Source organism: Antennarius striatus, chromosome 1, assembly GCF_040054535.1.
Source record: "Antennarius striatus isolate MH-2024 chromosome 1, ASM4005453v1, whole genome shotgun sequence".
NCBI classification, from domain to species: Eukaryota; Metazoa; Chordata; class Actinopteri; order Lophiiformes; family Antennariidae; genus Antennarius; species Antennarius striatus.
Genome location: NC_090776.1, coordinates 2,425,845 through 2,440,047, shown reverse-complemented (window position 1 = coordinate 2,440,047; position 14,203 = coordinate 2,425,845).

Genomic DNA, 14,203 nt, shown 5'->3' with positions numbered 1-14,203 from the left:
ATCACAGAAGGTCAGGATGTGTCCACGTTGACAGGAAAACCTTCAGTTCATTTGAGGTGGTCTTGCTTTACTATGGAGACATTTGTGTTTATTATGGAGACGTCTGTGTTTTCATCTATAAAGGTTGTGGATGGTATCTCATTTTTTTGTTGCTTCTGTCTAACTTGATTGGATCCTGATGGAGTAACTCACCGAAGCCGTATGAAGTCATACGTCATGTGTCGCCTGCCTTGTTAGCCCATCATCTTGCCGACATCTTTATGTCTTTCATGCTGCTATTCCTTATCACTTCCCAGTATTCACAGATTCAACTGTGTCATCATTTCATTAACGTCAGCAGGGTCATTAGCCGCCACCACCACCACAAACAGCGTGGTGCTCTGAGTTGAATTTACTTCACTTTTCTCTCCTAGTTCAATCACTCTAAATATTTCTACTACCTCTTTAGGCTATTTGAGTGCTGTCTCTTGATAATAATCAAAGTTTGCATCCATGCAACATTTTCATCATTAACAACATATTTATTATGAAGAATCTTGCGAGTGCTAGCTAAGCTAAGAAAATGTGCTATGGTGACACTTACCAAAATAAAATTTGATTGTATGTCAGAATTCAGTTTAGAACCAAGGTGATCAAGGGCAGAGTTGGGAATGTCATGGTGCCACCATACTAAATATAAAAAAAAAAAAATCCTTGTTCCCATGGCCTACCTTTCCCCAAAATTGTGTTGATCTGTTCAGAACTCTTATATCCACTTTTATTCACCACCAATTCTGGGCTTGCACTAGGAGGTAGTATGACTAAGCCACTGTGGCTCAGTGTAAAGAATTGAGTAAGCCACAAAAAGCCACATTCTGTGTCCAAGACAGCGGCTTGCTGTAATAGCAAGTAAAACTTACAAGTAAACATTGAGTAATACCAAGAATCAAATCTATTAAAATCAAAGCCTCTTAAGTCAAAGTTAAAATGTCTTGTAGTCCAAGTAAAACTAACAGTAAACATTGAGTAATATTTTGTATGGCTGTATCTTCACCTAGTGGATGCAAGTTTTCAGTTGTTGAGGGGTGTAAAACCACACTTGTCATAGGGGGGTGTGGGGGGATACCCCCCGCATGGGGGATCGGGGCCCCCCCTAGGGGTTGTTTTCCTGCATTCTGAGGGCAAAATCTTCTGTTCAGTTTACCTACAAAAATACACTAAAGTGAACAGTTCAAGCTTAACTATCTTTATTTCTATCCTACTTTATGCAGGTATAAATGTGAGATTCAACAATTTGTTGTTCAATTAGGATTTTAACACAAACTCCACTATAAAACACTTGATTCTGAATTTCTTTTGATCGATCGTCCTCGCCTTGTCGTACACCAGCTTATAAAAAAATAATCTTTTTGTTTTTCATTGGACGAGAGGAGGTCATGACCCGAGTGCATATTTAATGATCGGGAGCGTTCGGGTCACTAGCAGCGCTAGCGAGCGAAAAAGTATTAAGTTTTAGCCCTTTTTCCGTAAAAATAAGAACGCCAATGTGGCTACACAGTCTAAGAACCTTGTAGCCAATCTGGGATTTACTTCGCCTATGGCGAAGTGGCGAATGGCTAGCGCGAGCCCAGCAATTAAAAAACATCCATCAGCTGTTGACCGTCTGCATGTTTTGTGAAGCTAATGCTTTACATTAGAGTTTTAGTGGAAGCGAGTCATGTTTTACTCTTAGAGTACAAAACCAACACACAATGCATCCCAAGTTTGTAGTTTGACTGGAGCAGGTTATATTCTTGTTGCGTTTGTCATGATTTTGATGCTCATTTCGATTCAGCTTGAGAAACGGCATATCTAGTTATTTACACATGACATTACAGTATTCAGAACTAGACTCTAATTGGAATTTATAACAGTATATGGAGTTTGATTACTTGCTTTTGTTCCAAAAGTAAACTGTTTATTACCCCCTTAAAAGAATAATTAGAAGACAGGCTGGGGTTGAATAATCCACCATTCCCCCTCATGGGCTTCTATTTCTGGTCTCTTTCCCCCGCCATCTGTCGTCTTCAGCAGGTGTTCCTTATCCTGCACCACAAGACTTTGGTGCAGGGCAGAGTGAGGGATGGTTCGCCCTAGCTATCAGTTAATGATGCAAAAAGACACCAATTTTGTCCCAGTGTCACCCTCATTTTCTCTTTACCCAGTTGACATTTCCTCTGCATCTCTACCCTCAGTATTCGCCTTGTTATGGGCACCAATCCTCTCCATCCGCTTTGGATTAGCCAATAACCTATTGCTGGTGTAAATTCTGCCAAACAGAAAGACGAGCCATGCCAAAGTCTCATTCTCTCTATCTGTGAAAGCGGGAAAAGAAAGAGCTTGTGTTTGTATTGCTGCTGCTGAGCGAATGTCAAGAGTTGTCTTTGCTGGCATTAATTAGTGACAGAAGCATCTGCTACCAATGCTACAGCCAGTCCGAATGCCTTTTGAAATACTGATTTTAAAAGCAGGCTTGGAGCGTCAAGAGACAAATCAAGGAATGTGTCATCATGAACACTTTTTTTTTTTCTGTTTTCCCCAGTGAGACTAAGATTTGATCTCAGAAGTTGTGGTGATTTGGCAGCTCCAGACAGTCTGATTAATAACAAACCATCTCATCCATGGAAATGGAGAAATAGCAGTAAGCCTGAAGATGCACGATTTTGACAGAAATTCTTTACAAAATATTGCAAGTTTGAAATTAAAAATGTTAATCTGCCTTAACCTAGATTGATTTTGTAAAACTGGGTCAGCTGGTCCTTTTTTCTCAGGGTTTTTGCGTTAACTGATTCCATTCATAACATGAATTCTATGATATATGGAGATAAAACAATGCAATGGAAAAATGAGTTGGACGACTAGTTGCTTAGCTGTGTTGATTATGCTGTAAATATTTTTTAACTTTGACAAAATAACAGTTAAAGCCAAATCAAAGACCAAGAATAGGATTACATAAAGGATTAATTCACATCAGATGTTTTATTTAGATTTGTATATCTTGTTTTTATGTAATCCAAGGAATCTCAATATGCTAATGATCAAATATTTTCGTATGCATACTGATTTCTATGCAAAAAGAGCCTTTTATGGCTCCGCTGGGAGGGTGTAGTTCTGCACAGTGTTGCAGTGTGACGTGTGTGTGTGTGTGTGTGTGTGTGTGCATACATATTGCTCAGAGATTTTTTATTTTCCACAGCCTGGACTTTTAGTGCATCTCCGTGGAAATGGTGAGTAAATGGTGATGCAACAGGCTGGTTTCATTTAAGGGATCCCATTTCCTTCTGTTTAATTATTGATCACACACTATAAAGAATTTCTCTGTGGCTGCACAGGAGAGTACGTCACCATTTTACAGTGAGGCAGTCATAATATATTGCTTTTAGTTAGTTTTAAAGTGTATGCAAGCACATTTCTGCTTATTTACAAAGGGATATAAAATTGGCTCATTTTGCATGTAATTCTTGTAAATCCCAGTCAATTAAAATAGGTAGAAAATTCAAAAGGAAATGTTGTTTGTACTTTGCCCTGAGAAATTTTCATTGTTTTTGGAACATTCACATTGAGCTGACTGAATAAAGACACTGCGTTCCCACAGAATGATGCTCGCATTGAATTAAAACACTTAATATCCAGGACATTCCAGTTGCAGGCTAAATTTAATCTTCTGGAGATTCATGGTTGTTGTGTTGCTTTCGGGCATCGCTCCACTATAGGAATGATAATGTTTCCAGCCTTTAACAGAAAATACAGTCTTATACCGGAGATGTTATCCACGGAGATTGAGATTATGTGACAATAAATGTTGATTTACTTGCACAAGATGAATATTTAATATGATGAAACACTGTGAGGTATTGTTGTAACTCCAGAATAAATTTACAGCAGACATTCAGGAGTGTTCTGTGATTTAAAAAAAAAAAAAAAAGATTGAATATGTTGAAATTAGATTGAGCTGTTTTTGATTTGCCCATGGGATATGTTGAATTTAATGATTAATGTCTCTCCATGCAGAAGGTTTTGTAATATTAAAATGAAATTGGATTATTTTATCATGCATCAGATTCTCATATCCTCTGTCATTAGACATGCAGCCAGGTCTGCCTCACATTCTTCACAACTGAGATTGCTCTTGTTTGCATAAAAACCTGCTTCCCTGCAGCCATAAATCACCAGGCTGTCTTCTTATAACTTAATTTTAGAGAAACTGTGTCTTAATGATCAGCCTTATGCGTACTGAAGAATAAGGACGTGGGTGTTAAACAGCAGAATAGATTGTTGGAAAATTAATTTAGCAGGTTCTTGGAGTTGTTATTTTTAACATCAGAGAGCGTTTCTTCAGGTTGTAAGGGGCTCTGTCACTGACTGCCCTAGTTTCATCATTAGGTCTGTTTTCACGGAGCAGGCTAGGAAAACTAAATATAGCTGTACAGTCGCACAGCGAAGGGAGCATTCGTTGTTGTTGTTGATGATAAACGCTGATGACGCTGTGATGTAGTTGAGTAAGGAAACGGGTACGGCACTTTCCTAGAGACTGAATGTGTCTGACATGTTTTGAGTGTTTCAGAGTTAGTAGTTTATTAACTAGACACAAAATGTTACCAATAAATTTGTATAGATCAATGGTGTTTCGGCGAGAATCTGGTGATACAATGCAGTCATTATGACTCACTATATTACACCAGTTCTTTCCAACCAGACACATTTTCTCATCATTCCTACCTTGACTGGCCATGCCTTAAACTAGGAGTTGTTGTTTCAGGTCTGAAGTGAAGTGCATTGATCATAAATATGTTTTTTTTTAAAATTATTATTAGAAAGCAGCATTGTTATGGTGGTCCTCTTGTCCCCTCAGGTTCCATCCCCATCTATCACCCCTTCCTTACAACAAAACATAAAAAGAACCTTGTGAACACTGGGAAAACAGATGTCCCAGAATAATCAGGATTTTTTTTTTTGTTCTGCTGTTCCCATCCCAAAAGCCTATCTCTGACAGATGATTCTTGAAATCTGTCCATTATGTTTCTCAGTTCAGTGGCTGCCCTCAGATTTCTCAATTCCAAATTAACTGAGAAAAATAAATGACTAATCTTTATTCCCAAAATTCAAAAGCTCCTTGTTCCCCAATTTTCTCCATTCCTTCCAGCCATTTTAAGCCTCACACTCAAAAAGCTTCTGATGTTCTTCCCCTTTATCTGGACCCAAAATTTCATGTGTTCTCCTTGGATAAATTTCCAAACCTCTGTACCAGTAATAGAAGGTAATAATGGGAAAAAAACCTCATCCAGCAATGATTTTTTTGTCTATTTTAAAAACAACAACAAAGAAACAGGTCTTCTAAACTCCCGCTGTACTCAAATAACGAGCAAATGTGAGTAAAAATTGCTTCTGGAGACAAACTGTGTGGAGATGCAGCAGAGGCGACCTGTAAAAACAGACGAATGGAACCCATGTGAGCCGTAACCGACGGCAGGAAACCGACGTTCATTACCAACATTCCATTGGAAAAAAAAAATAAATCTGATATTTATCAATCAACCAGGTTTCTGAAACCGTGTGTGTGTGTGTGTGTGTGTGTGTGTGTGTGAGTGGTTTCACAACGGATCACATAGATTCAGCCAGGTTATTTTTCCTGACAGATGATGCGAGTCGGGGCATGGCGGCGCTGCTGGGAGTCGGCGTCCAAATTTTTTCAATGTGACTTTCACTTTTTTTTTTTTTGTCATCCATCAGCTTCAGCGCTGCGAGTCCTCTCAGACACACCGTAGCTGCTGTAATCCTGTTAGTGCATGTCAGGATGTTTCAGTAGAACATCCTGACAATGAATGTGTGTGTGTGTGTGTGTGTGTGTGTGTGTGTGTGTGTGTGTGTGTGTGTGTGTGTGTGTGGTTTGCTGTCACAGTGTGAATGCAAATATGCCTGTGTCACACTTCAAGGTGGTGACGGCAGGCAATCATTTCTACACACACACACACACACACACACACACACACACACACACACACACACACACAGGTTGCATTAATCTCTCTCTGCTGACAAGACCGTCTCAATCTGTCTTTCTGCCTTGAGGCCTCCATTGCAGAGCTGATTCAATTTGCCTCCATCAAAATGCAATTTCTCGGCTTCGCCATTATGCTAACCTCACCTCTCCTCCTTCCTCTCGACTTCTCCTTCCAGCTCTTCCTCCTGCCCTTTCCTTCCTCCTTGAACCACATCCTCATCCTCCTAACAGACACCTTCCTTTCGTAATTTCTCATCTCTCTCCTCCGTCTCTGTTTCCAACACTTTTTCCCCCTCACAGGTTGGATGCTGATATTTCCCGAGGGGTTCTCTGACAGCCTGTCTTGTGTTATTTTCCCTTGGTGATCAGACTTTGATAATGAGTGTGTGGGCTGACGGAAACTGTGTCCCCCCCACAGACCCATGATGGTCTCACTCCATGTTATTTAGGAGTGATGGGATGTAAGAAGATGGGGGTTTCATCCAGAGTGTTTCTCAGGCTCTACTCTGGCTGGTAGTAGCTCAGCACCGACCTGCTTACGGTTTCATGAAAGATGATGATATGCATGCACGCTGGTTTAAAATGGGGCACTTTAAAGGCAGATTACACTCAGTTTCATCACATGTAAATGTCAGAGCTGCTTCCCTTAGAGAAATGGGTGTGAATACTTTATGTGCACGCCTGAGAATAAAAAGCAGCGCAAAAATAATTATCAGATATCAAATCTGCACTAGGTCAGATATAGTTCAACTTGCCTAGTCTTTTTTGAATTGGGTGTATTTTGTCATTACCATTTTGATAATATTTTTATTGTGCTTGTCACCTCTATTATTTCAAACACTCAGAGTTTGATTAAACCACACAAATATCAGAGCTCATCCATGTTGGTTATGACCACCCTGTGACTCTGTAATTAGCGATTTGAGGACAGACTGTCTATGGAAAAACACAGGAAAGTTTTTTTTTTGGTGAAATATGGGTAGTCCTCAACATACAAATATAATAGGTTCTGGGAGGATGTACGTAAGCTGAATTGAATGTAAGCTGTTATTTATTAAATTTCAATCTATAATCGCAATTTGAAGTCATTTAGATGTTGTTACTTCTCTAAATATGAGAATATAATTCCCCAAGACGGACCAGAAACAATTACAGGACATGAAAACAGCACCTAATTCTCGATTATACGTTGATTTACAAAAAAATACATTATTTTCTGCACTGTAAGGCACACTGGATTATAAGGCGCACATAATAAAATAATTAAAATAGATTTCAAAAACTAGTGGCTGTAGTGGCGCTATCCATCCACTAGATAGAGCATTCATGACTGTGGCCCCGTCCACACGATAACGGATTTTTTTGAAAACGTAACTTTTTGAAAATGCATCTAAAACAATTTGTGCGTTTTTGAAGATGGCTATAAGCATGCCAAACCATGTGGTGGCAGTATTGAGTCAAATTTTATCCAATATCCGTGTTTTGCTGGTGCGGCATAACTATGACGTCACAGAGGTTTTTGTTGCAGGCAAGATGTCAGCGTTTTTAAAAAGTTGCGGATACACCGTCCACACGACAACGCAGACCCAACGTTTTTTTAAGAATCCACCTCGGCCAGCGTTTTCAAAAAGTTGCGTTTTTGTTCCGGATATCTGCGTTGTCGTGTGGACCAAAGGCATAAACGCAAAAAAAAGTTGCATTTTAAAAAAGTTCCGGCATCGTGAGGACGGGGCCTTGATCACTTTGCCATCTTAGAAAGAAGTCACACGCATATTCAAGAACCTGACATTAAAAACTGGTTAAATTCATTCGGAGTGGACCACTCAGTTCGAACAGGGTGGATTATTTCCTGATCCGAAAGGTCGAAGCAGATATTTTAGCTCCGACATTTGTCTTTGTTCATTAATTAAATATTGTTTCGATCGATTGGTAGTCCAGTCGGAGGTGAGGTGCAGCTATTTGCATCTGTGTGTCCTAAACAATGAGAAAATTATAGCTTTTAGACGCGCCTTATAGTGCGGAAAATACTGTACATGGAAAAATAATAATGTAATTTAGGTCATTTTACTCGACTTAACATCTGTCCACCACAAACACTGAACTCTTAAAATCAGAATGACTTCACAACAACAACCAAGAACGAGAGGGGGAGGTGAGTGTTGGAAATGCATGAACGCAGCAGCGCTGCTCAGCAGGGGTGGTGGCAAAAAGCGGAACTGCAGTATAATAGTCGGACATAGTGGTGCATGTTTGTTCATATCTCCAAATGTTCGTAAGTTGAATGGTTGTAAGTTGAGGACCTGCACTACTGATGTTTCAGAAGATTTCTAAAATGGGTTGGGAAGCATCAGAGAAAGTTGTGAGCCACTGTTCTGACACATCCCTCTGCATTCCCCGTCATCCAACAGTTGCAGTCGCCACATCTTTTTAGCTGTTGTCGACACGTCTTCAAATTTAGGCTACACACATTTTGTGTTCCACCTTGCGTTCACACGGATGTGCATGTTGGTGCTGGCTTTCTATTTGTGACCAACACATAGGCAGAACATAGCAACACTCTCTTGCATGTTCATTAGGTTCTCACGGAACCTTAAGATGGGATATAAGCTCACCTTTGAAACACGCTGTGAATGGGGCGTAAGCCTCAAGGGTGATGAGACCGATCCTCGAGAAACCTGTAATGCCTGATTCCAGCTACTCATCTATGATTAGAAAATAAAGGAAAGTTTTCGTTCATCATCATTACCTGCAATCTTTATTTTTTGTCATCTTTAGCAATATCCAAAATAGTGTCAAGATCCAGAGGTTGCTTTTAAACTAAAGCAAATCAGTGGAAAATAAAACCCCTTGGGAGTCTTTTACTATGCTTGAAAAGCTGCAGAGAATCACATGGATACAAGAAGGAGGAAAATATTTTCTCAAGGTCAGTGGAGTGTGTAAATCGCTGCTGTTATTGAGTAAAGATAGACCTGCGATGCTACGCTCCAGAGGCTCTCCGATTGGATGGCTCACAGCCAGGGTGTTACCATGTGAATTAATGGAAACAAAGACATATCGCCTCAAACGCCACACAGCAGATGGTACATCTGAGCCCTGCTCCCTCTCCAGAATAGAACGAGAACATGGCAGATTATGAAGACACTTCTGTTTGTTTTTTACGCAGCAATAAAAAAGACTGATGTGAACATTTATGAATATTTCTCTGGAAGCAAATTACGACCCGACGAGCTGAATTCAGAAAATATAAGCATCATAGAAAACAACCTATTCAGGTGAGGTTTTTAAAAAAAAAGTTTTTATCACAAAGCAGCAGCCTCCTGAACAAATGGGGAATTAATAAGTTGATTAAAAACTAAAAACAAACTTTAAATTGCCTTACGTAGTTAAATAACAGAATCCATGTTTCCAATAGCCCTTAGATCCTAAATGGATTTGGAAATACGTCCTTTATTTATAACTCAGTAATCCCTCGGGTATTCGCGTTTAAAGATGCACAGTTTCACTGCTTCATGGATTTTTAGTAGGTAGTCATGTGATGTCGTATGTGCATGCTATTGGCTGACAACATCTGTGTGTCCGCCGAGTTCTGAGACTCACAGAACGCAGCGCACTTCTGTGTATTAAAGACAACACTTTTCTTTAACACAAAAGTGTTTTAAAACAGTACATAAGAGTGTAGGAAAAGGTAATATACATATAAGGTGGTTTAATATCAGTATGAGGAGGTTTCATAAACATTTAAATTATTGTAAATAATAAAATAGTTCATCGCTATATTGCGGAATTTTGTTGTTCACAGGTGGTCCTATTGCGTGTTTGCATATTTGATTTTTTTTTTTTTAAATCTAGTGTCCATTTCCTACTTTTCCAAGTCATTTGAAGCTATTTTTTGCGATCTCAGTTATATGAATGCAGCACGCCCTCGTTACTCGCGGTTAATGCGTTCCAGGAACCCTCCCCATACTGATATGAACCCACTTTCTATCTGTATTATCTTTTCCCACATTTATCGACTGTTTAAAGCAGTTTTGTGTCTCACAGAAGTGCGCTGTGTTCTGAGACTCACAGTAGCGCACTTCCGGATGCCGTCAGCCAATAGAATGCGCGTACGGTATCTCGTGACGACCTACTAAAAATCCGCAATGAGGTGAAGTCGCCCGTGTTGATGCGCGAATGCACGAGGGATTACTCTATAACTAATGAATAATATTGAAAACATTCTCTAACTGAGACTTAAATATTGGCGTTCCTGCTATCGCACTCCCCCATGTGACTTGAGGTTTTTTGTTCGCCCGCGTTCTGCTTCATCACACAGATCAGAGCTGACACGGACATCTAAAGCAGCCGGCCCCCGGCTCCTCCACCAGCGAGTATCGACCAGTTCATTAGCAGGACTTTCAGGCATCTAAATTGATCTTCATGCATAAATGCACCGACACAAAACTCTTTCAGCGGAATCCTCATTAACGAACAAATTAAATCAAAATCGGGCGCAGCAGTAGAAGCGCGACTGCGCCGCGTACCAGTCGGGAAAATTAAATCAGGTGTTCCCAATTAGCCGTCAGATGAAAAACACCTGCTGTGGCGTTCGAGAATATCTGATGAAACTTTGACACGGCGTCTCATCATCAGTCTGCAGGGCTCATTAGTTCCACTTCACTGTCACGCCGAGCGTGTTTTCAGTTCTACGCTGGGCCCAAAGTGAAAATCACAAAGTCATATAAGAAAATAGAAGAAAGACTCCAAAGCTAACACAAAACAAAACAAATTTGCAAATCAAGCGAACCAAATAGAAAGCTCAATTACATCCCGCTAAGCGGTGATGTAATGTAATCGTCAGTGTTTGCGTATTCGTCCGTCCATCCGTCTGTCCATCAAATACCTTCACAACCGTTGCCGATAGAAAGATGAAAGAAAAAAGCACATTACTCGGGCAGCAAAGGGGATGAAAATGAGATGATGACCTTGACCTTGAGAAAACCAAGTCAAGGTCAAGTTTCAAAAGTTTTTAAAATGTTGTGCACATATCTCAGGAACAGATAAGACAGAACCACTAAACAAAAGGCGTTATATTCAGGGAGGCGAGGGGATGAAAATTAGATGACAAACTTGGTCAAGGTCAAATTTTCACTTTTATACCCTTTTAGGTAGACATCTCTGAAACCTGATGAGATATAATCACAAAACAAAAAGCAACATTTTCAGGAAGCCAGAGGCACAAAAATGTGTAGGTCAGGGTAAAACTTTGAATTCAGGGGTGTTGCGGGATATTACAGTCTCTGACTGCCTTGTTTCTACTGGAAATTAACTACTTAAAATTAATCATAGTGCATAATTTGATGTTACATTCAATGGAACCTCCAGCATTGGAAAGTAAAAACCTGTGCTTGATGATGTGCATCCATCCATCTCCTTGTAGACTAGATGACCTCAATCATCTGCTTGGAGTCTATCCCTGCTGGTTAGGGTCGAAGGGCAGGGTACACCCCGCATGAGACTCCAGCTCATTGCAAATTTGTTTTTGAATTGAGATCAAGGAAAGACAGTTGCATGTGATAAATGTTATAAAAGGAACCTCTTGAATGTTAATCCCTGTCACTCCAAACGGACTCGTTTGTGGAGATCAAACACATCAGGTTGGAAACTGATGTGTGTCAGGACCGTCAGCCCTGAACGCTTCTCCTTCCTCCATTTATTATACCTTGCCAGTTGCACTAAACTCAGACCCACAATAGAGCCTGATATGAGGTAGGAATGTTAGGCCAGCAATATATGCCATATATCAGCATAATCCAAAGCCTGCGGGTGGATCGTCTCTCTCCTCTGAGTCCAATTATAGAGTGTTATGTGAGTCTGTATCGCAGAACCAGCCAGCACCCCTCATCCTCTCCCTGACACCCACTCACACTTATACTGAAGAAACTCACGGACACACACACACACACACACACACACACACGATAAATGGTTTATTCAGATTTAATAAGGCATGCTGTGCCTCTTGCATTGTTTATACTTTGTCTGTCACATTTTCCCTCGTTTGTACAAATAACAAGGTAGAATTTATTTAATGTTGCCGGCAAATGGAAGGAAAATCACTACCTCTCACACTCTTGGTGAAAATATGTTTAGAAACTGCAATTTGATTTGCCAGTTGTTGCCCACATTACCTTCAGTGTGACAGTCTATGTATCGCTGTTTGCTGCAAATAAAACAAACAACCCCCCCCCCCCCCAAGAACGATGAAAGCATTTTCTGATCTCACACACAGTGATGGGATGAGACTTTATTCCCAGGAAATAAATCAGACATTACGTAGCATTTGTATTTATGGAATAGTAATTCAAAAGACCAGTTTTCATAATTTGTGGACCAGGATTTCATAATTTTGACTGTTCTTTTGTGCAGCGCCGCTGGGATCCAGGAGTCTGAGCAGACGCCAATAAATCAAGCCGCTGGATGCATTTAAAATGCATGAGTTTGCAGAAAGAGAACGGCGTCCAGCAGGTTGGATTGGGCTTTTTTTTGCCAGAGTAGGCCCAGTAGGTTGAGATGCCTGTGTAGCGTTGACGTGCTAATAGGCTCTTATGGATGCCTGCGTTAGCCAGCATTAATTGCCAGTGTCTCATATAAAGAAGGAAATAAAAGTAGATTACTCCTGTTTTACCGCGCAGGCTTCGCTCATAATTAAAAGTTCATCACCTGATGACAGGAGACGAGGATCTCATGAAGTCTTTCCTCATGATTATGAAGTCATAAGTGTGATCAGGAGGTCAGTTGTAAATGAGTTTTTTGGTGAATGTGACCTAAAGCCTAGTGCTGATGCTCTTGGACACATCTTCAGTAGATGTTCTTCAGATCGCTGGATGTTGCAGCTCCTTCATCTTCATACACCCTCCTCCAGGTGACACCTCCAGGACTGATCGGACCACAGCTGGTGTTCAGATAGAGTCCAGCCATCTGCAGGCTCTTCCTGCCGTGTCAGGGATCCACAGATGGCTCTCCTCTTCGCGATTTTTCTCTCTATATCTACCTGACTGATGATGGCTTTGGCTGGAGAATAGATTTGAATTTCTTGTATCCCATCTCCACTGGGAAACACCATGACTCCATCCTGTCTGCTGCCAGGCGTTGACCAGACTGAGATGCTTTAAAATCTTGATATTGAATACTTCCAAGCAGTCCAGTTCCAGCAGTCCAGTTTCGTTGATATAAATTTCAAGAATCACATCCACCAGAGCACAAGAAAACGAACGCCGTCCACAGGAAACAATGACAGAGCGTGAACACGAGACACGACAGTCGTCGACTCCGTTTATCCCGTCCTCACACACAAATGAGAAAACTACATTTATAAAAATCACCAAGGAAGGAGTCTGAATACTGGGAAAGGGATTTAAAATGCTTCCAACACTTGTGTTATAGTAATGCAGTCGCTGCCAGTGTGTTGGTGTGGCTCCACGGACTCTTTAAGGCCACTAATAAGAGGCTCCCAGCCCATAATGACCCCCAGTGGGCCAACCATATTGCTCAGTGCCAAGGACCCGACTCCTCCCGCCCCTTCTCATTTTGCTATATTTTTCACATGAACTGACATGCTGACATTTTTCCATCCTCAATTTTTTTTTTTTTTTTTAACTTCTCCCAAAAAACTTGAAGATGACGTGTCCTCCTTCATCCCTTCTCTCCCAGCGACACCCATATGTTTTTTGTCCTGTTTTTTCCCATTCACACCTGTGAGAAGTGGCGTTTCACACCGTCTGGGTGTGAGATGGATAAAAGGACACGGATTGCAGTGGAGAAGTGAAAACGTAGCAACACAAGCAAGACAGGCCAAAACACACAGATTTGAATTTAAAGGAATTCATAGGGATGAAGAAAAAAATGTCAGACACACTGAATCTTCATTTAAATAATAATTTAAAATGTGATCTGATATGATCCTCCTGTGTTGTAGGTTAAAAATTGAAATCAGATTATCTTAATTTAGAATAAAGGCTAGACTTTTTGATTTCTTTGACATTAAAAGATAAATATAGATATTAGAGATTTTCTGTAATCTAAAAAACAAGCAAAAACCAAATTTGATTACATTTGCGATCTTTTCCTAAAGTTATAGCAGAGTCGATCTGTAAATCTACAAATTTATGGGGGATTTTTGTCTCAAAACAGTTTGAAAGTATC